Here is a 21177-nt window from a genome sequence, read left to right on the forward strand (position 1 = left end):
AATACAGTTGCTTCAGTTTTTCTATAGTCCTTCAACATCTCACCTTCCCATTTCTACAAGACTTTTCAAAAATAATTGCCAGTGTTCCAGTAACTTCATTAGCTAATCCCTTAACACCCTAGTGAGTATGTCATCCAGAGATACAGGAATGATACAACTCAGTAATTTGAGAGGAAATTGGGGTCAGGTTCTTTGCAGCATTTTAGATTTTATTTTTTGCTTTCTTTACCATTTTCATCAAGATCTAGTATTTTTCCACTTTCAACTCTTTCAGGCACAGATTTTTTATACTTTAATTTTTATCTCAAAATCATGTATTTTCTCACACTTTCAACACTTTTGGACTTATACCTAACACTCTTCCTTCTCCCACTAATTAAGCAAACAGTTTCACCTTTTCAGCCACTATCAATAAAGAAGATATTTTGATGTGTCAAGTTATTTTGAAACACTTCTGCCTTTTCTTGTCAATAGCATAGCTACAATTTTCTCTGGATGAGAAATGAAATGAAATATTTATTTTCAATATAAAATCATATACATATCATGTGGTTGCTCCTGCAGTAACCTTTTGAATATTACTCTCTTAAAGTTCTAGTTTCTTGCTGGCATACTTTTCAAACTTTATATACACAATTAATTATTTTTACAATATTTGAATAATTTAAAAAACATTATTTAAAAAGCAGGACAAACATCTCTTTCCTGAATATTTGAACATGTTTTTAAAATCCCACTATTTTAATGTATACCTATTAAATTATAACTGGTAAGCAACTATAAGCAAAGTTACCTGAATGTACATTCTTCAAAGAAATTGTGAATCTACCACATTCTAGAATATACTGTAACTGCTCCAAGACTTCATACAGAAATTCTAAAGTGAAAGCATTTGTTTTATAACTTTGCGTTGAAGCTCTATGTGGTCCAATTCTGTTTAAGATCTAGAAAAAGAACTACTTGTTCTTGAGAATTATTTGTGATGATTTTAACTAATTCCTCTCATTTCATATAAAAGTAACCCAAATAGAATTGCTGGAACAACTACAGCAATAACTAGTATTTATTTTTATTTTATTATTATTATTTTTTGAGACAGAGTCTCACCTTGTCACCAGGCTGGAGTGCAGTGGCGCGATCTCGGCTCACTGCAACCTCTGCTTCCCAGGTTCAAGTGATTCTCTTGCCTCAGCCTCATGCGTACCTGGGACTACAAGTGCGCGCTGCCACGCCCAGCTAATTTTTGTATTTTTAGTAGAGACAGGAGTTTCACCATGTTGGCCAGGAGGGTCTTGATCTCTTGACCTCATGATCTGCCCACCTCAGCCTCCCAAAGTGCTGGGCTTACAGGTGTGAGCCACCGCGCCTGGCCTAGTGCTTATTTTTAATTTTTTTTTGTATTTCAATAGGTTTTGGGGTAGTCGGTAGTGTTTGGTTACATGAATAGTTCTTTAGTGATGATTTCTGAGATTTTGGTGCACCCATCACCTGAGCAGTGTACACTGTACCCAATGTGTAGTCTTTTATCTCTCACCTCCCTCCTGCCCTTTTCCCCGAGTCCCCAAAGTCCATCGTATCATTCTTATGCCTTTGCATCCTCATAGCTTAGCTCCCATTTATGAATGAGAGCATACAATGTTTGACTTTCCATTCCTGAGTTAGTTTCCTTAGAATAATGGTCTCCATTCCAATCAGTTTGTTGCAAATACCATTATTTTGTTCCTTTTTATGGTTGAGTAGTATTCCAGGGTATGCGGGTGTGTCTGTCTATGTATCTATCTATGTATCTATGTATCTATCTATTTATATCTATCTATCTAAATCTATCTATCTAGCTATATATATATATATAAATATAAAATCACCTTTTCTTTATTTACTGGTTGATTGATGGGCATTTGAGCTGGTTCCATATTTTTGCAGTTGCGAATTGTGCTGCTATAAACATGCATGTGCAAGCATCTTTTTCATATAATGACTTCTTTTCCTCTGCGTAGATACCCAGGAATGGGATTGCTGGATCAAATGGTAGTTCTACTTTTAGTTCTTTAAGGAATCTCCACACTGTTTTCTGCAGTGGTTGCACTAGTTTACATTCCTACCAGCAGCGTAAAAGTGAATAACTAGTGTTTAAAACCTGAAAAAAATAAAGTGTGGATTCATAAAAAATTTATCCAATGGCTTTTATTTAGTATAACATTAAAAACCTGTCATCTCACTTAAAGATGTATTATCAGACTAAAAGCATTCACTCTCTAAAAGAAATATACATAAAATTCTAAATAAGAAGAATTTATGGATTTTCACAAACCTGCTAAAGAGCATTTAGAATGCTGAGTAATAGCACTAATTTATATGTGGATGGTCTTTTGTTGCAATCTTATAATCACTTTCTCATCTTCTTTTGGCTAGTTGGAGATATTGGAGCCCATTTTATTATGGTTAATTATTCCCTTATTATTCACAATTCTTCAAATCTGCATAGGTGACAATTACATCATATGATATCCATAACAAATTCAATCTCTTTATGGGTTGAAGTTTAATTTTATAATGAGTGGCTTTTTTACAAGTAATATTTTAATTTTAATTTTAATAAAAGATTGTGATGATACAAAGATTTCAAAGAAATTAATTCTGCAACGAATGGCAATAATTTTAGGTGACAGAACATGCTTTAAAGAAATCACTTTATTTCTTTAGAGCAGTTTTAAGTTCACAGCAAAATTGAACAGAATGTACAGAGAATTTCCATATACCTCCTGCTCCCACACATGCACAACCTCCCTCACTATCAATATACCACACTGAGTGGTACATTTGTTACGATCAATGAAACTACATTGACACATCTAAAGCTCAGAATTTACATTAGAGTTCACTCTTGATGTTGTATATTCTGTGTGTTTTGATAAATGTAGTATGACATAAATCTAACATTATAGTGTCATACAGAGTAGCTTTATTGCCATAAAAATTTTTGGTGTTCTGCCACAGCAGTCCCCAACCTTTTTGGCACCAAGGACTGGTTTTGTGGAAGACAATTTTTCCATGGGCTGAGAGGGGGGTGTAGTTTAAGGATGATTCAAGCCCATTTTATTTATTGTGTACTTTATTTCTATTATTATTACATTGTAATACAGAAGAAAATAATTCTACAACTTACCATAATGTAGAATCAGTGGGATCCCTGAGCTTGTTTTCCTGCAACTAGACAGCCCCATTTGAGGATGATGGGAGACAGTGACAAATCATCAGCCATTAGATTCTCATAAGGCATGTACAACCTCGATCCCTCGCATGTGTAGTTCACAATAGGGTTCACGCTCCTATGAGAATCTAATACCATAGCTGACCTGACAGTAGGCGGAGCTCAGGCAGTAATGTGAGCCATGGGGAGTGGCTGTAAATACAGATGACACTTCGTTCACTCACCCTGGGATCACTTCCTGCTGTGCGGCCCAATTCCTAATAGTCCACGGGCCAGTACTGGTCCATGGCTCAGGGCTTGGGGACCCCTGCTCTACCACCATTTTCACATTTCCAAAATGTTATATAGTTAAATTATGTATATGTGGCCTTTTTATATTGACTTGTTTTACCTGGTTATATATATTTTAGTTTCCTTCATGTCTTTTTATGGCATGATAGCTCATTACTTTTCAGTGCTACATAATATTCCACTGTCTAGCTCCAGGCCAGTCCTTGGGGCCTCAGGCTCTAGAGGACCCAGGGTCCAGGTGTATTCTGGCAGACCCAGGGTCTAGTCCTACTTCAATAAACTCTAGTAATAAGCCAGCCCTGACAAACCAAGATCCCAGGACCACTCCTGCAGACACAGGCACCAAGCCAGCCTCCATGGACTCAGGACCCAGGCGTGCCTGCCGCCATCGATTCAGACTGCAAGTCTGCCATAGTGCCAGGCTATAGGCTCCAGACCCACCCCTGTGGACCCAATCAACAGGTCCACCCCAATGGTGCCAGGGAGCTGGAGGCTGCAGTGAGCCAAGATCACACTACTGAACTCTAGCCTGGGTGACAGAGTGAGACCTCATCTCAAAAATAACAGCAACTGTCCAGGCGCAGTGACTCATACCTGTAATCCCAGCACTTGGGAGGCTGAGGCAGGTGGATCACAAGGACAGGAGTTCGAGACCAGCCTGGCCAACATGGTGAAACCCTGTCTCTACTAAAAATACAAAAAATTAGCTGGGCAGGCGCCTGTAATCCCAGTAACTTGGGAGACTGAGGCAGGAGAATCGCTTGAACCTGGGTGGTGGAGGTAGCAGTGAGCTGAGACCACGTCACTGCACTCCACCCTGGGCAACAGAGCTAGACTCCTTCTCAAAATAATAATAATAATACTAATAAATTTAAAAAACAGGAACCACAATAAAATACCATCATGTTGTATTAATACATGATAAATAGAAATCATTTTTATTTGTCAATTAAAACTAAATTTTAAAAAAGAAGCAAGGTGAACATGATGCAATGTAAAAAAAAAAAAATGTAAGTAGGCCTTTAGCGATCTGCTTACAAGGTGTGCAGCGGGAGGTACTGTCCTACAGCCCCATGATGAGGTCTTAGTGTCTGGTGAGCCTCTTCCCCACACTCTGAGCTTCATAAGCTCTCGGGTTCCCTCCCTGAGGTGATACAGGATGGCTGGAGTGGCCTGGAGTTGGGTACATCCCTTTGGCCAGGAGAGCCAGACTCTCATAAAACCCCAGTAGGTTAGCCTCTGTTAATGAGTTTCTCCTGAGAGCAGACCTCATTAAGAAGAGCAGAAGGCTCTGGTATATTTCAAAATGGTTCCTTTTCCCTTCTCCCTGCCAGAAGCACTGGGGGATTTTCTCTAATATTCACTGTGAGGACCTGGTCGAGCTCCTGGAGGTAAATGTCACAAAATGTGGGAGCCTGCCTGTGACTCAGTCTCCCTGGAGTTTTTATCCTGACTCGTCCACACCGAGCCTCCAGCCATTCATCAGTCACAGCTCAGGTTTTCCCATCCTGGCTCTGTTCCTGCAGAGGCTTCTGCTGGTAGATTTCGGCTTGGGTAAGTTGTGATTCTCTGGGTCCTGTCTCTTTCTCCGATTTTGGGGGCCGCAGTGTACCCTGTGCCCTCATTTCTCTGACAGCTCTAAGAAGAGGTGACAATTTTTCAGCTTTTTAAAAATTTAATTTTTATTTTTAGTTCTGGGGTACATGCACAGGATGTGCAGGTTTGTTACATAGGTAAATGTATGCCATGGTGACTTGCTGCACCTATCAACCCATCACCTAGGTATTAAGCCCAGCATGCATTCACTATTTTTCCTAATACTCTCCCTCCCCACATGCCACCCCCTCCACGACAGGGCCAAAACCAGGAATACCATTTGACCCAGCAATCCCATTACCGGGTATAGACCCAAAGGAATCTAAATCATTCTATTACAAAGATACATGTACGTGTATGTTCATTGCAGCACTATTCACAACAGCAAAGACATGGAATCAACCCAAATGTCCATCAACAATAGACTGGATAAAGAAAATGTGGTACATGTACACCATGGAATACTATGCAACCATGAAAACGATTGAGATTATGTCCTTTGCAGGAACACGGATGAAGCTGGAAGCCATCATCCTCAGCAAACTAACTCAGGAACAGAAAACCAAACACTGCATGTTTTCACTTATAAGTGGGAGCTGAACGATGAGAATTTTCAGTTTTTTCAGTTTTGTACTTACTAGGATGAAGGGGACACTTCTGAGCCTCTTACAGGCCAGACTGGAAAGTGGAAGTCAGAACAGGCTCTTGTAGGTGGATCTTTAAATATTTTGGAAACTCTAGACTTTCATTCCTGACATCCCATCAAGAAGACCCTGGCAACCACTTTATAGAATAGACTTAATATGTAGGATTACATAATATGTATAATTACATGTAATTCCTATTATATATGGTGTTAAGCTGACCATTTAATGTCAATGTCAATTATTGTTTAATAATCAATTGGAACATAAAAATAAGGCTAATTTTAGTTAAATATTTTAAGGTGCACTGAGCACTTTTCCTATGCCAATCTCCAGGCTGAATTAATTAGATGATGGTTTCTTTAAAGGTTATAAAGCAGAAAGTGCATGCACTATTATTATCTGATGAGGAAACTGAGATTTCTTTTTTTTTCCTCCCCTTAGAAACCAGAAGACTTAAATACATTCCTGAGAGACTCTCATGAAGACGGAATTAAAATGCTCCCTAACTGCGGATACCTTATGGGAATTCCAGGGAAGTAGATGCAGGTACTATTACATTTTTTCTTACTAATATTTATAGAGCATTTACTGCATCCATTGTGCACTGATACAGTGCTCTGGGGAATTAGAGAAGTGTAAGCTTAGCATGATATTAACTCAGGGATTTATATTCTAGTAGGGGAGACTAGATATGAGCTTAAATGTCTGTAATCCAGGATAAAACGTGTCAAGGAGCACAGGAGAAATGAGAGGAGGGAGCAATGCCCCTGATTAGTGAAACTAGGAAGAAGGCTGACATGAGGCCAAGCTTTGAGAGGGAGCCACTGGTAGGTGGAAATGACCTGGTAGGTGGAATTCACTGGCAGGTGAAGGCAATGACCATAAAGCAGAGGCATGAAGGCCCAGTTGTGCTTAGCAAGGAGGAAGTTACTCTTACTGGCTGCAGTGTTTGGTGATAGTGTAAGAGACAGTGGCGAGTCAGTAGATTGGAGAATATGAGGCAGGGCCTTGAAGGCCAGGCTAAGGCATTTAGACTTAGATTTTTGGAGCCCTGTGGGGCACTGGAGGATTGCCAAAGTTTAGCAAAGATCCAAAAATCTTTAATGTTGGCAGAGACTTGACTGATATCTAGTCTACAATATCACATTTGATAATCTGATAATGAGAGATTCATTAATGTTGCCAAGATTGCCCATGGTAAGAGCAAAAAGACATTACACTGTAAGGATGTACAGTTCTAAATTTAAAATTTTCAGGAGCAACCCCCAATGTCTTCTTAATCACAAATGAGTAGGTGCTGGTAGAGGAACTGATCTCTCAGCAAATAGGTAGAACTAATCCCCCAGTACCTTCATCTCAACAAAGCTTCATGGTCTCATGTAGTTTTTGTAACAATTCTGGAAGATAGGTCTTACAGTTTCTATTTAGTAGCTCAGAACAATATCTTCTGTAGTAAAATGTGTGAATCTGGGTAGCAAAGATGATCTTGAATTAAATCTCTGGTCAATTTCAAAAAAAAAAAAAAAAAAAGCATTATGATGTTTTCAGACCTCACTACTTTGTTCAGGATTTCTCCTCCTTTGACCCTTTGTCCCTTAAGAAAACTAATTCTGGGCCGGGCACGGTGGCTCATAACTGTAATCCCAGCACTTTGGAAGGCCAAGATAACTGGATCACCTGAGGTCAGGAGTTTGAGACCAGCCTGGCCCACATGGTGAAACCTCGTCTCTATTAAAAATACAAACAAAACAAAACAAAACAAAAACAAAAACAAAAGCAACATTAGCCGGGCATGGTGGTGGGTGCCTGTAATCCCAGCTACTCGGGAGGCTGAGGCAAGAGAATCGCTCGAACCCAGGAGGTGGAGGTTGCAGTGAGCCGAGGTTGTGCCATTGCAGTCCAGCCTGGGCAACGAAGCGAGGCTCCCTCTCAAAACAAAAAAAAAAAAAAGAAAAAGAAAAAGGAAACTAATGCCTCGGCAGTGTGGGGGCATGAATTGGGGTTGCATGCTGTGCTGAGAGGCAGGCAGGGAAACAGCCTGCCATGAGCAGCAGCCACGCCTTTGGTAATGCCATTCCCTCTGCCTGGAATTTCTTTTCCCTGAATTCACTAAACACACTTATTCATCAAATATGGCTTTCTTCACGTTTTTTAGATTTGACTTTCTCTTCCTAAACTTAAAAAAAAAAAAAACAAAAAACAACACCAACAACAAAAAAAACTGTGGTATTTCCCCAATGAATACACTAAAACAGAGATTCAAGGAAAATTACTTTCTGTATAGGGTATAAAAAACCCCATTGGGGAAGCAGGGAAGTAACATAGGAACAAAGAGGCAGGCAGGAAAGACTAAGTCTCAGCAAGAGGCATCTAATCCCATGGAAACTTTAGGAAACAGTGTAAAAAGCAGCCCTCAGAATCCTCCTGTTTTAGGGAGGGTGTGTGGCCTGGAGTTTTATATAGCATTTCTCATGAGTCATTGACAGAGGGCTGCTCCCGTGGTCCTGGCTCCCTGGCACCTCTGGCCTCATGCGTGCTGACAGGAGGACTTGCAGTACTAGAGAAAATTCCTCAGATGCAAACATGCAGAGGCAGCAGTTAGACATCAGCCGGGGTACACTGGCTTGGCAGGGGCTGACGGATATGGGCGGGACACTGGCAACATCTGTGATCCTGTGCAATCAATACTGCTGGTTGTTATTATTAAACAGCTAGCTATGAAAGGCCCAAGAGATTGTGGAATTGAGAGAGTGGAATCGGGCCACCTGTCCTCTGGCAGAAAACAGGTAATGAGTTCCATGTCCCTGCTGAGGTGTCATGCTCCAGCTGAGAGCCCCAAGCAGCATATGGAACCATGAACTGCTAGCCTTTTGGATAGAAAAGATTCTCTGAACCCACTCATTAGCAGGATAAAAAGCATTGGGTTGTCTTCAGCCATTGAGCTGGTAGGTTTGTGTCAACCCAGGCACTCTCTGTGACCTTGTATTGGGCGGGCCTGATTAATTGTGAACAAATGTTCACAGAGACGTCAAAGCAAAATGAAAGGGAAGAGAAAGCTAATGAGCCATAACAGATCCTGAAATAACCTGCAAATGAGTCTGATGCTCCTCTTTCCTTTAAATAATCATGGTTTGCAATGATCAGGAATTTCTGATTATCATTCAGATTCTTAAAAATGTAGAGCTGCACCTTCTTTCTACTCACAGAAGCCTCCATGGTAGCCACCTTGGTTCAACTGGACAAATATTTTTTCAGTCACAGGTGACTATTAAACTGAGGAAGGAAATCCACTTGTCAGTGATGATTCTGAGTTTTGCTAAGCAGTGGTTTAGAATCTTAACTTTGATGTCAAATGGACACAGGTTTTAATTCCTTATCCACCATTAACTGACTTACTTGCTGTGTAATGTTGGGCAAATATCTCATGAACTCTCCAAATCACAATTTGCTTGGCCAGGCACGATGGCTCACGTCTGTAATCCCAGCACTTTGGGAGGCCAAGGCTGGCAGATCACCTGAGGTTAGGCGTTCGAGACCAGCCTGGCCAACATGGCGAAACCTCGTCTCTACTAAAAATACAAAAATTAGCTGGATGTGGTGGCATGCACCTGTAATCCCAGCTACCCAGGAGGCTGAGGCAGGAGAATTGCTTGGACCTGGGAGGCGGAGGTTGCAGTGAGCTGAAATTGCACCACTGCACTCCAGCCTGGGCAAAGGAGTAAGACTCCATCTCAAAAAAAATAAATAAAATAAATAAATCACAATTTCCTCATCTGTAAAATGGGTCCAAGGATGATGGTGCCCAACTCAGAGGCTCATGAGGATTAAATGAAATGAAATGAGTTAAAAATTATTGCCTGAAATATAGGAAGAACTCAATAGAGTGAATGCTAGTGTTTACCTTGTTGTTGAAGTTGACATGGTGGTAGCTGCAGTTGCATTAATGGTAGTGTTAATAGTGCCATTTCCTCCCACTGCTGGGTGCAATGGAAGGACCATGGATTTCGGAGGGACACAATCCTCAATTCTAGTTCTACTGAATACAGCTGTGTGCATGTTTGGGTGTTGGTAAACGTTTTGTTTGGAAATACTTACAAAACATCAAGAAGTATTTGGAACTGAATAATACAGAAAGGCTCGATAAATGTGAGTTTCCTTTCCCTTATCCTTCTTCATTACAGCTTATGTGTATCCAAAGAGGGGCTATTCTTTGAGCATATTTATAAAAGCTTTATGAAAAGTTATTTTGTAAATATCTGTTGATAATTCTAGCATGAGAGAAAAATTTTAAACTTCATTTATTCTGTAAACCAATGGGCCATGTCACTGAGCCAGTATTTTAAATCTAGTTGTGGTTCACTCACAAAATAATTTTTCTCTTAGAGAATGTGACAGAACAAATCTGTGAGTCTGCAAAGTAAGCCATGACCTAAAGTTTAAACGGTTAATAGATTAAACAATCTCATCGTCATAAGAAGCAAAAGACAAGTAAATACACGTACCTTGTTATTGCAGCAGAGGGTAAACTCAAAGTTTCAGGTCTAAAAACCATTAACAGAACGTGAAACGTGTTTTTCCAATCTGTAACTCCTTGGGTCGGAGAACAGCTTTTGACCTTACATCATCACTTCGCAAAACAAAACATTGAACTGCTGGTGAGGAGCAGCTGGCAGAGGACAGTTGTTTTGTTCAGAATCCCAGAGGTGGATCATGCTGGGTCTGGGAAGGGGAAGGCTTTAATGACTCATTAGATGATGGCAACTCGTATTCAGTTGTGTATGGTATACTTTATAATTTTGATGTCTCATTTACATGCTGTGATAAAAGTAGTATTAGGATGTTATTAGAACTAATACTGTCGTGGTAGAGGTTGCTACCAGTGTATAATTATAACTTCATGTTTTCTGAGTGATACATGATAAGAATATATATACAGGTATAAGAATAAATGATATCACTTCTTATATATTATGTTCTTAGATATTCATGAGAATAAACCGTATCTTATAATGTCATGGTAGAAGTTGCTACCATGTAACTTTTACCATGATAATGTAACAACAGTAACATATATTTTCAAATATATGGAATATTTTATTCCATAAAATATTTTATTTTCTAAAAAAATGAATTGTCCATGTTTCCTGCTTTTATATGTGTTTTATCCTAAGCATTTGTTTTTATGTTATTTACATGCATTATTTTATATCTTAGGATGAGATGTAAGATATTTAACCATTTAAAAAGCGATGATGCACTTAAGTGAGGAACAGTCAGGCTGATATGGCTCTAATCTCAGCCATTGTATCTGCCAAACAATGTTGTGGCCTCTTTTCATGTATGTGTGCCCCATTTAGTCCTAACAATAAAATAGAAACTATATATATATAATCAATTTTTTATATATATAGTCAATATATGAAAGCTACCTGGCACTCTGAAAACCTAGAATTAAAATCGAGATTTTTCTCTATAATCAATGATCTTTCACCTGTACTAGGCAACTAAAGGGAATCATCACTTTTTCAAATGCTTTTGACAGATTTTTTTTTTTTTCTTGGAGAATAAGTCTAGGTGACATTCACAATTAGGAGGATCATATAGCACATGCTTGAATATTGTTTGTCTCCAACTAGTTATATATGTTAACATATAAAAATATGCACACAGAGCCTACATGTCTCACCTCTGTCAAATGCAAACATGGAATCAAGGCAGCACATTTTTTATTTACTAATGATAAATACTTCCGGGTTTTGGCAAATCTCAAGTGCAAGACGTGACAGATGATACAACTGTGTATCTCTGGTTTACACCAGGAACACCTGATGTACTGTGGGTTTGTATGTCCATGTGCCCTTCTTTACCCTGACCTTCAAATTAAGTGTGGTTGTGTGACTAGTTTTGTTCAAAAAGTGTGAGTGGAAATGATGTGTGTCACTTTGGGCAGGAGCATTTCCTTGTATACATCTGTCAGTCTTCTCTTCTGCTGTGGCTCTCATGAATGCAATTGATGGTATGGAGAAGTTACGTGGAGTCATCACATGGAAGACTACTGCCCTGGCAGGCATGCTTGGCACGTAGCAAACAGCATGTATAATAATTAACTAACAGAGTTTCAAGGTCTAGATTTGGGAATTTGTTCTTAGTGCAGGATAACCCAGCCTATACTCACTAATGAATATGGACATGAAACAGGCTGATCCATTTGTCTCAAAAGTAGCACTTTGAGTAGGCAGGCACAGCCTCAATGTTCAGGAATTGCAATCAGGAAAATAAAGGTCAAGTTGCACAATTTTGAGAACACTTACATAGCTTTCCTCTTCAGGCAGTCCTCTGGCTGGTAGAAATATGAAGGAATATAAACTCATGATTAGATTTTCTCATCTCTAAGTGGAAGGTCAAACCTCATAATCCCATTATCAAAAGAGAAGTACAAATAATGAGTGTCTCAGAAAACTCTAAACAGACGAAAGCTATTTTTCAATTACAATCTATTTTTTTACATCATGATAGTTAAATAAAGGTTCCATCACATCCTTGAGATTTTAGAGTGAGTTTCTCCAAATATTCAAAGTCCCATTTCATTTTCAACTTACAAATAATATTTTCATAAGTAAAGAGAAGCTTCTGTATATTTGTTTGCCATATCAGATTAAAACAGTAGTTATTTTTGTTTTTACCCTATTGGGAAGTCTTGTTTGGAATATTCTGTCTGAAACTATAAACTGCATGATAAATTTAAGATTCTCATTTTTCTGCTCTCATTAGGATCTCAATGATATAGGCAGTTCCCTCTTGAACAGCTGAAATAAGGTACAGTGAGTGGCCCTTCCTATTGCCAAGACATATTCAAACACCGTGGACCAAAAATATAAATAGCAATTGCAAATCAGAGCTGCATGTGAAAAGTCAGAAGAACAGACGCACCAATTTGCAGGTGCCATAGTCCAAGGTTAGGTGTACCATTAAGCTATTTCTTATGCAGGTAATTATATGAAGCCTGCTCCGGGGTTTATTACAGCAAAGACTAATTTATATCATTATTAAGGATCCCTTCTTTGACAATGCTGAAAGTGACAGATTTTATATGAAATGGAAAAATTTCTAATCCTTGTCTCTTTTTTTCTCTATGGCTAAGGTTTTCTACCATCTGGATAAATAGTTCAAAGTCTTCATTTCTAGTCACAAGCTTTTGAAACCTTAAGAATTCAAAATTACTCTTTTTATAATTTTTAAAGGAGTAAATTTGGAAGAAAGTAGCATTATGAAATGTCCCCTTTATATTATTTAATATTTTTCTCATAAAAATAAGGCGTTCTTAATTTAGAAATTAAAGGAAATTAATTAAAAGAAAGTTCAAAATATTAATAAAATGATAGCCAACACAAACTGGAAAATTAATCCTCATAAAATAACCTGCAATCACATCATTCAGGAAAACACAATTAACATTTCCCTTCAGTCTTATTTTCCATAAGATTGACCTTATTTTCTTCATAAATTTATACTTTACAACATTTAATTTGAAGACAAATTTATGGATTTAATTATTTGAAATCATAATTTTGAAGGGTATGTAATATTTCATTTATACATACTATAATTATACATTTGTTTTCATTTTCTTACTTAGTCTATATTGTTTCATGTTTATGAATAACCCAATAGTTAATATTCTTGTAGATTTTTCTTTGAAGATATTAGGAAAATCAGAGATAAGATTCTGAAAAGTGTAATCAATGAACTTGAAAAATCTAAGGGTCATGAAATATATTGCCAATTTGCTCTTGAGAAAATATTACAACAAATTACTTCTCCACCACTCATTTATTTTATGTATGTCTTATTCGTTGCATCCATAATGTTCTGAGGTTGAAGACACAATGGAAAATAAGATGAAACTAGTAATGCACCAAAATTTAGCTTCAGGTGATATTTTCCCAAATCCTGTTAATTGTCTTTGGCTTTTTCCTTGAAGTTTCAAATCTAAATGCATTCTGCAGCATCATTCCTGCCACTCCCAAAATTGAGTGAAGTCAATGATTATGAGATTGTATGGATTCCTACCTATATCTAATCACCTTAACCATGTTAGTAATATGAACAAGATATGACATTTGACTTTGCTATTAATATTAGAATTCAGTTTCAAATATAAATAGACCTCCACAATATAACTTTGAACATATTTTATAATTTATATATTGAATTAAATCAGAAATCAATTAAATGGAAAACAAAAATTAGATAAAACAGACAGTACAGCTGGTTCTTTGAAAACATAAAAACTGCTAAGCCTCCAGCCAAGCTAAGAATAAAAAAGGAAACAAATTACTAATATCAGAAATGAAAAAGGATCCTTACAACTGACACCATGAAAAGTAAAAGGGTAATAAAGGAATACAATAAAAAACTTTACGGCCACAAATTTAAAACTGTATAAAATAGACCACTTCTTTCAAAGACACAAGCTTTCAAAACTCACTCATAGAGAAGAGATACCAGCCTGGGCAACATGGCAAAACTGCATATTTACCAAAAAAGATAGAAAAATTATCTGGGCATAGTGGCATGCACCTGTAGTCCCAACTACTGGGGAGGCTGAGGCGTGTGGATTGTGTACCATTAATCTATTAAAAATTGAATGAATAATTAAGGATCTTTCAAAAAGACAGCATGAGGCTCAGATATCACTGGTGAATTCTACCAAATGTTTAAAAATAAATGATATCAATAATCTCTTTTAGAAGATAGAAGCACAGGGAGCATTTTCTCACTCTCTCTGTGAGGCTAGCATTACCCTAATATTAAAGTCAGACAAAGACATTAAAAGAATGAAGAAATACAGACCAATATCCCTCATGAACATATATGCAAAAATCCTCAACTAAATAGTAGCAAATTAATCCAACATTGTGTAAAAATTATTATACCCACAACACCATAGAATTTATTCCAGATACGGGAGGCTGGTTCAACACTGGAAATTCAATTAGGGTAACATACCACATCAACAGGCTGAAGCAGAAAAATAATGTCATAGTATTTTAGAAAATCTATATAACTGTTCATTATAATTACTCTCAGCAAAATAGAAACAGAGGGGAACTTCCTCAACTTGATGAATAACATGTTTTTAAGACTTACAGCTAATATCTTACTTAATGGTAAGAAATTAGATACTCTTCTAAGATTGAGGAAAAGGCAAGGTTGTTTCCTTTCTTCACTCCTGTCAACATCATAATGGAAGTCCTAGCTAATGCAATAAGATAAGAAAAGGATATAAAATATGTACAGATTGGGGAAGATGAAAAAAATAGTTTTTTTACACATGACCTCATTGTCTATGTAGAAAATAAAAAAAATAAATAAAATAGGGGTGAGATGAGAGTAGAGGAAATCTCTTGAAACTAATAAGTGTTTATGGCAAGGTTACAGGATACAAGATTAATATACAAAAGTCAATTGATTTCCTATATGTCCATAATGCTCAGTTGAAGTTTAAAATTAAAACCAAAATGTAATTTACATTGGCATGAGTAAAATAAAATATTTGGGCATAAATCTAACAAAGTATGTACAAAACTACAAAACCCTGAAAGTAATCAAGCAAGATCTAAATAAATGGAGGGCTATTCTCTACTTACATATTGGAAGACTTAATAAAATAAAGATGTCAAGTAGATATTAACAAACTTATTGTACAGTCTATATGGAAAGGTGAAAGACCAAGAATAGCTAATTTATGGAGAACCAAGTTTGAGGACTCACATAACTGAGTTTAAGACTTACTATAAAGCTACAATGTGTGGCATGGCAAAAGAACAGTCACATAGACCAATGGAATAGAATACAGGGTCTAGAAATAGACCCAGACAAAAAAAAAAAAAAAAAAGTCACCTGATCTTTGACAAAGGGGCAAAGGCAATCCAATTTAAATCCAATTTTAAAAAACAAAACAAGACAATCTTTTCAAGAAATGGTGCTGGAATGTCCTTCTGTTAAAAAAAATTAGGCACAGACCTTTTATCTTTCAGAAAAATTAAAATGAACTGTAGACCATGTTACAGACACTCTGATGAAACAGGATGGGCTCCTACCCAAAATTTGGTTCAGATGTTAACACTGAAGTTATGAACAAACATATTATTTCCATATGAGGCATCTGGGGAAGAACAAGGCAGACTGTCCTGCTAGACCAAAAATGGCTTAAGAAAAAAGAAGGGAGACCATCTTGGGGTTTTTATGCTGGTAGGTATGGGGCCTGTGTGATGGGTCTCCAACCTGGGCAGCGGGCTGGGTGGTTTGCACTTTCTGCTGGTACCAAAGGATTGCGCAGCTGGGCTTCCTATCAGCTTGCCCACATGTGGATCAGAAAGGCACAAGTGTTGTGTGAAGGCTGTCAGCAGTCAAACATCAAAAACCGGAGTTGAGCTTTTTATTACAATTTACCCCAGACGTTTAACTAGTGGCTGACTCCAATGTGCCTTTAAAAAATTGAATGGAATTTGAAGTCGCATATGTAAGCCTTCATGCTACTCTATGAGGCCTGCAGCCCGCGGCCATTAAGGGAGGGTCCTTTAGAATACTTTATTAAAGGGCTCAGCTTTGTATATTCTGAGAAGTTAAATGAATGCCTACATCACGATCAATAATGTCTGGAACTCTAAAGAGGAAGAGTGTCTTAATAAGGCCTCGTGTTTGGCTTTAGTATGTATAAAGACACATGCAACTTTTATATTTTGGATATCTTTGAGGCAAAAGATTCCCAAAGTTATTTTCTTCAAAGGGGGCAATTGTACACAAGATATTATTGTGGCTACCATTGGCCAGATCAGATAACCAGAGCACTGGCAGTGACCCAAGAGAGTGTAAAAATGTGCAGATGGCACTAATTGTTGACCAGGGAATCCAGTACTAAGATCACCACCTGAAGCTAGCATGATTTTGCTGATCCTTGGGTCCCATCCTTTGTTAGGGACATCTTGGTTAAGGGATGAAAAGCAGTAGCTCTTCACGCACTCCATCGCATGTAGTGGTGGGGATACCATCTGTAAATTATGTGAGTGCCCACTGTTGTCCACTCAGTTGATTACAAGGGGCTGCCCAGGTAACTAAGGTGTTTGGGAGAGGGGTCACCTCCTCCAGCACCATGACATCTGTCAATAGACTGAGGGCAAGGGAGACCACTCCCTCATGCATAGAAATTTGCCAAAGGGCCCAGGTCTGGCTTTATTCTATAGCAAGGATTCTTTGGTAGCATCTATGTTGAGCTTCCATGACCCAAATTATAATGGCAAGCTGAGAACAGAGGGTCAAAGCTCAGAGTATGTGAAAGCCTTGACTTCCCAGGGAGCACAGTACATGACCAGCGATGGCTGCTTTATTGGTATATAGCACGGGGTAAAGGAGGCCAGTTTCTTGGCGTAGGATCCCATGGATACTTGTTGGACTTGATGGGTGGTCCAGAAACTGCAGGAGGTATGAAAGGAGGTTGATGAAGTTTCTATATTGAAGGACTCTCTGGAGACACAATTGTATTGCAATTTGTACAGATTCTATAGTGCTTTGTTTGGGGGAGCCCCCATCAAGGTAGACCAGTCTCAAAGTAACAGCATAAATGCACATAAGTAAAATTTGTAAATGATGAACACAGTTTTTGCCTTCATGTCTCCAAAAGGCCTAAAAGATGAGGCTTGTTTTAACATTGTGGGTGCTTAAAAGTTCAATAGCTGTTTCTTGACAGTAGCAGGATGGAGCAGCTCTCAGTTTACCAAATAAGCTTCCAGCATCTAGCCAAGGTGGAAGGGCCTTGCACTGTGTGGGGGGTAATGTCCCATTCACATTTTGTGAGCTTCTTTGTAAATATTTTTATTTCCCTAATGAGCTTATCAAAGGCATCTCCTCAGAGTAGGATGCCATCAGTTTCACATCATTCCTGCACTCCTGGAGAAAATTGGGTACAGTTCAGATCTTGCCTGGAAAGGCTGTGTGTGATGGCAAGCAACACTATTCAGGTACCCATGGATAGCTGGAGAAAGGCGTACCATGCCTCTTTGGAGGGGAAGGTAAACTAGCTGGCAGGCTATTGAAGTAGGCACTGAGCAGGACACATTAACCAAATCTACAATAGCAAAATGCTTCCCCATAGCAAAATACTTATCAATAACATAGGCCATGGGAACCTTAATGGGTGAGATTATGGCATTAGGGTTCCTGTAGCGCTGTGGGGAATCATTCCTGTTTTCCATGTTTATAAACAGGCACAACTGGGCTGTTAAATAAAGAGTGGTCTAGCTGGTCTTGTATAATGCATTTCATTGTTGAAGGCCCTATTTTAATTTACATGGAATCAGTAACTCTTTTAGCTGAGAGAGGAGTGATTTTTGTGGTCTCATTTTGCCTAGTCAATTTGTAAGTGTCGAAGAATTAATTTAATTTTAATATATTGCTCAGAGAATCCAAGCCTGCTATGAGATATTTTTGAGCAATGTTTGCCAAGACCATGGAAATTTAGACAAGGTAGTAGTTCCAGTAGTTAAGATGAGACAAATTTCCTTGCTTTCTATTTTATGTCCAGTAACTCCCCTAGTCGTATAGAGTGTACCTTGTTAAATTTAGTGGGATGACCAGGTATTACTGTTATTTGAGCCCCAGTGTTGATAAAGGCTATGTTGTTTTGCCGTTGGTACCTTTCAGCAGATGTTAAGATTAATTCGCAACCTATGTCAGTAAGGTATAGAAGCCAATGAGCAACCATTTATATTTTAGTAAATTTTGGATTACAGTTGGCTCAAATTGTGGACCTCTGTTTCATTTTATTGTTGTTGGTGGTGTTTCCTTCTGATGTCTCCATGTTTCCAGATTCTCTCTCTTTCTGCCTCATGTGTGTGGTTTTTGGATATAGTTTGGGGAGATAGTTCTCTCTATCCTTTTATATTTATATTTATAAATATAAATTTATAAATATTATAAATTTTATAATATTTATATTATAAATATTTTTTTATATTTATAAATTTCCTTATTCAAAGAGCTTCAAATCAGTAGCATCAGGGTTAAGTATCTCCCTTAGGGCAATTGTTTCTTTAAAGGATCTAAGGACCCCAGTTTAGACCACGTTTGGATTAACCCCTATTCTGTACCATAAGACTGCTAGGAGTCTTCTTCCTCATAGCCATGTTAATAGAGGTTTGTTTTGTTTTGTTTTGTTTGCAACAGAGGCACAGACAGCAGCAGCAAAGGCATTTGTAGAACCATATAAAGAGCAACCTGCCTTTAGGAGTGTGGCTTTCAGTAACTCAATTCTTCAAATAATGACTGGTCTTCAAATAGTGACTGCTTTTCCTCCACAAAAGTGACTACCCAATGGTCCCATATAACACACAGCGGCATTCCATTGAGAACTCTATTAAATAGGATCCAACATCTGGTAGGGACACAGCACCAACAGTCCCAAGGTAAGACATTTTGCCTGAGCCTAGCATTAGTTGCAGCTTATGCTAAAATTGAGAAATGCAATTAAATCTAAGATACCCAAACAGGTCTGGGCTGAGACACAGGCCCCGAAGTCACTCTAAGAAAGACCTCAGTCCCATACTCCTGTTCTGAAATGCCCGTCAACCAAACTTCTGACTTAGTTCCGTTAAATCTATAACAGAAACTTGGTAGAACTCAGAAAATACAACACAAAGCAGCACAGCTCAATAAGCAGGTTATCCAGCAGGCAGCAGAACTAGGTAGCTAGTCAGAGCAAGAGAAGAAAGACACCCAGGGTAGTGGTCAACTTCAGGACATCTCACTCAAAGAGACAATTATTCTAAAGTGAAGATGGACTTCACCTCAAATTTGACCTGGATGTCAAGACTGGTGACACCACACACACACCATTAGGGTATGAGAAGTTTTATTACTTACATTGTGAGGCTTTCAGGGCAGAGCATAGCAGACTACCCTTGGGTTGAAATAGCTTGAGAAAGCAGGAAAAAGAGAAAAGCTTAGGGTGTTCATGGTGGAAGAGTCTGGTGCTGGTTTGAGGGTTCCTGAAACCTGCATGCAGGCAAGGGGTTGTGTATTTGACTGTCTTGCCAGTGTCAAAGTAGGGATCACTGAGCTTTCTTATCAGCTTGCCAAGATATGTAACAAGAGGGGAAGAAAGAGGGGTAAGATTTAAAAGCTGTCAAAAGTCAAATATCAAATCACAGAATGAAACTCTTTATAACAGACATGAATATAAAATGTAAAACTATAAAACTTCTAGAAGAAGACAGCAGAAAATCTAGGTGACTTTGGGTTGGTGATGAATTTTAGATACAACAATAAAAGTATGGTCCATGAAAGAAAAAATTGATGATGTACTTTATTAAAATTAAAAACTTCTGCTCTGTGGAAGGGAAGTTAAAAGAATGAAAAGACACACTACACAGTGGGTAAAAATATTTGGAAAACACATATTTGATTAACAACTTGTATCCAAATGTATCAAGAACACAAATGTACTTAGAACCAAATGTACTTAGAACACAACACGGTACAGGCACCGTAGAAGAGAATTGGGCAGTTTACTGCAAAGCTAAACATAGTCTTACCATGCGATCAAGCAATCATCATGCTGTCAGTATTTACCTAACTGATTTGAAGACTATGTTTACATAAAACCTGCACATAAATATTTATAGCAGCTTCATTCATAATCACCAAAAACTGGAACCAACAAAATTGTTCTTCAATAGGTTAATGGATAAGCAAACTGAAGTACATTCATACCATGGAATACTATCCAATAATATTAAAAACTGTTCTTTGAAGCCACAAAAAGACCTAAAGAGACCTTACACGCATAAGTCTAAGCAGAATGAGGCAGTCTGAAAAGGCTGCCTACTATATAATTTCAATTACAGTTTTTCCTCTGTATCTACATAGGGCTGGTTTCAGGATACTCTCCACCCCTCGGAGATATCAAAATCTACAGGTGTTCAAGCCCCTTATATAAAATGGCATAATATTTGCCTGTAACCTAAGCATATTTTCCTACCTATTTTAAATTATCTCTAGATTACTTATAATACCTAACACAATGGAAATGCTGTATAAGTAGTTGTATTGGTTTTTATTGGTATAATTTTGATGCAAATAAATTGTTATTTGTATTGTTACTTTTTGTTGATTTTTTAAAATATATCTTCAATACAAGATTGATTGATTCCAAAGATACAGAGCCTGGGGATACAGAACCCACAGATAAGCAGGGCCAGTTGGATATGGCATTTTGGAAAATAAAAACCTATAGAGAAGTAATACATCAGTGATTGTCAGGAGGAGATGGGAGGTGTTCAATAGGTGAAGCACAGGGGATTTTTAACTGAATGAAAGTACTCTGTGTGACTCTGAAAGGTAAATGCATGACATTACACATTTGTTCAAACACAA

General features: G+C 38.0%; 1 long non-coding RNA gene across 1 annotated transcript in view; it reads left to right on the top strand.

Annotated features, from left to right (window-relative positions):
- The first annotated feature begins 6092 nt into the window (after positions 1-6092).
- LOC117974497 (uncharacterized) overlaps positions 6093-21177 on the top strand; it is a 313480-nt gene continuing 298395 nt past the window's right edge. Inside the window, exon 1 of the long non-coding RNA XR_008619881.1 lies at positions 6093-6291. This is a non-coding gene — a long non-coding RNA (uncharacterized LOC117974497). The remainder of the gene's footprint in view (positions 6292-21177) is intronic.

The sequence above is a fragment of the Pan paniscus genome, chromosome 8 (genome assembly GCF_029289425.2).
Source record: "Pan paniscus chromosome 8, NHGRI_mPanPan1-v2.0_pri, whole genome shotgun sequence".
Taxonomy (NCBI): Eukaryota; Metazoa; Chordata; class Mammalia; order Primates; family Hominidae; genus Pan; species Pan paniscus.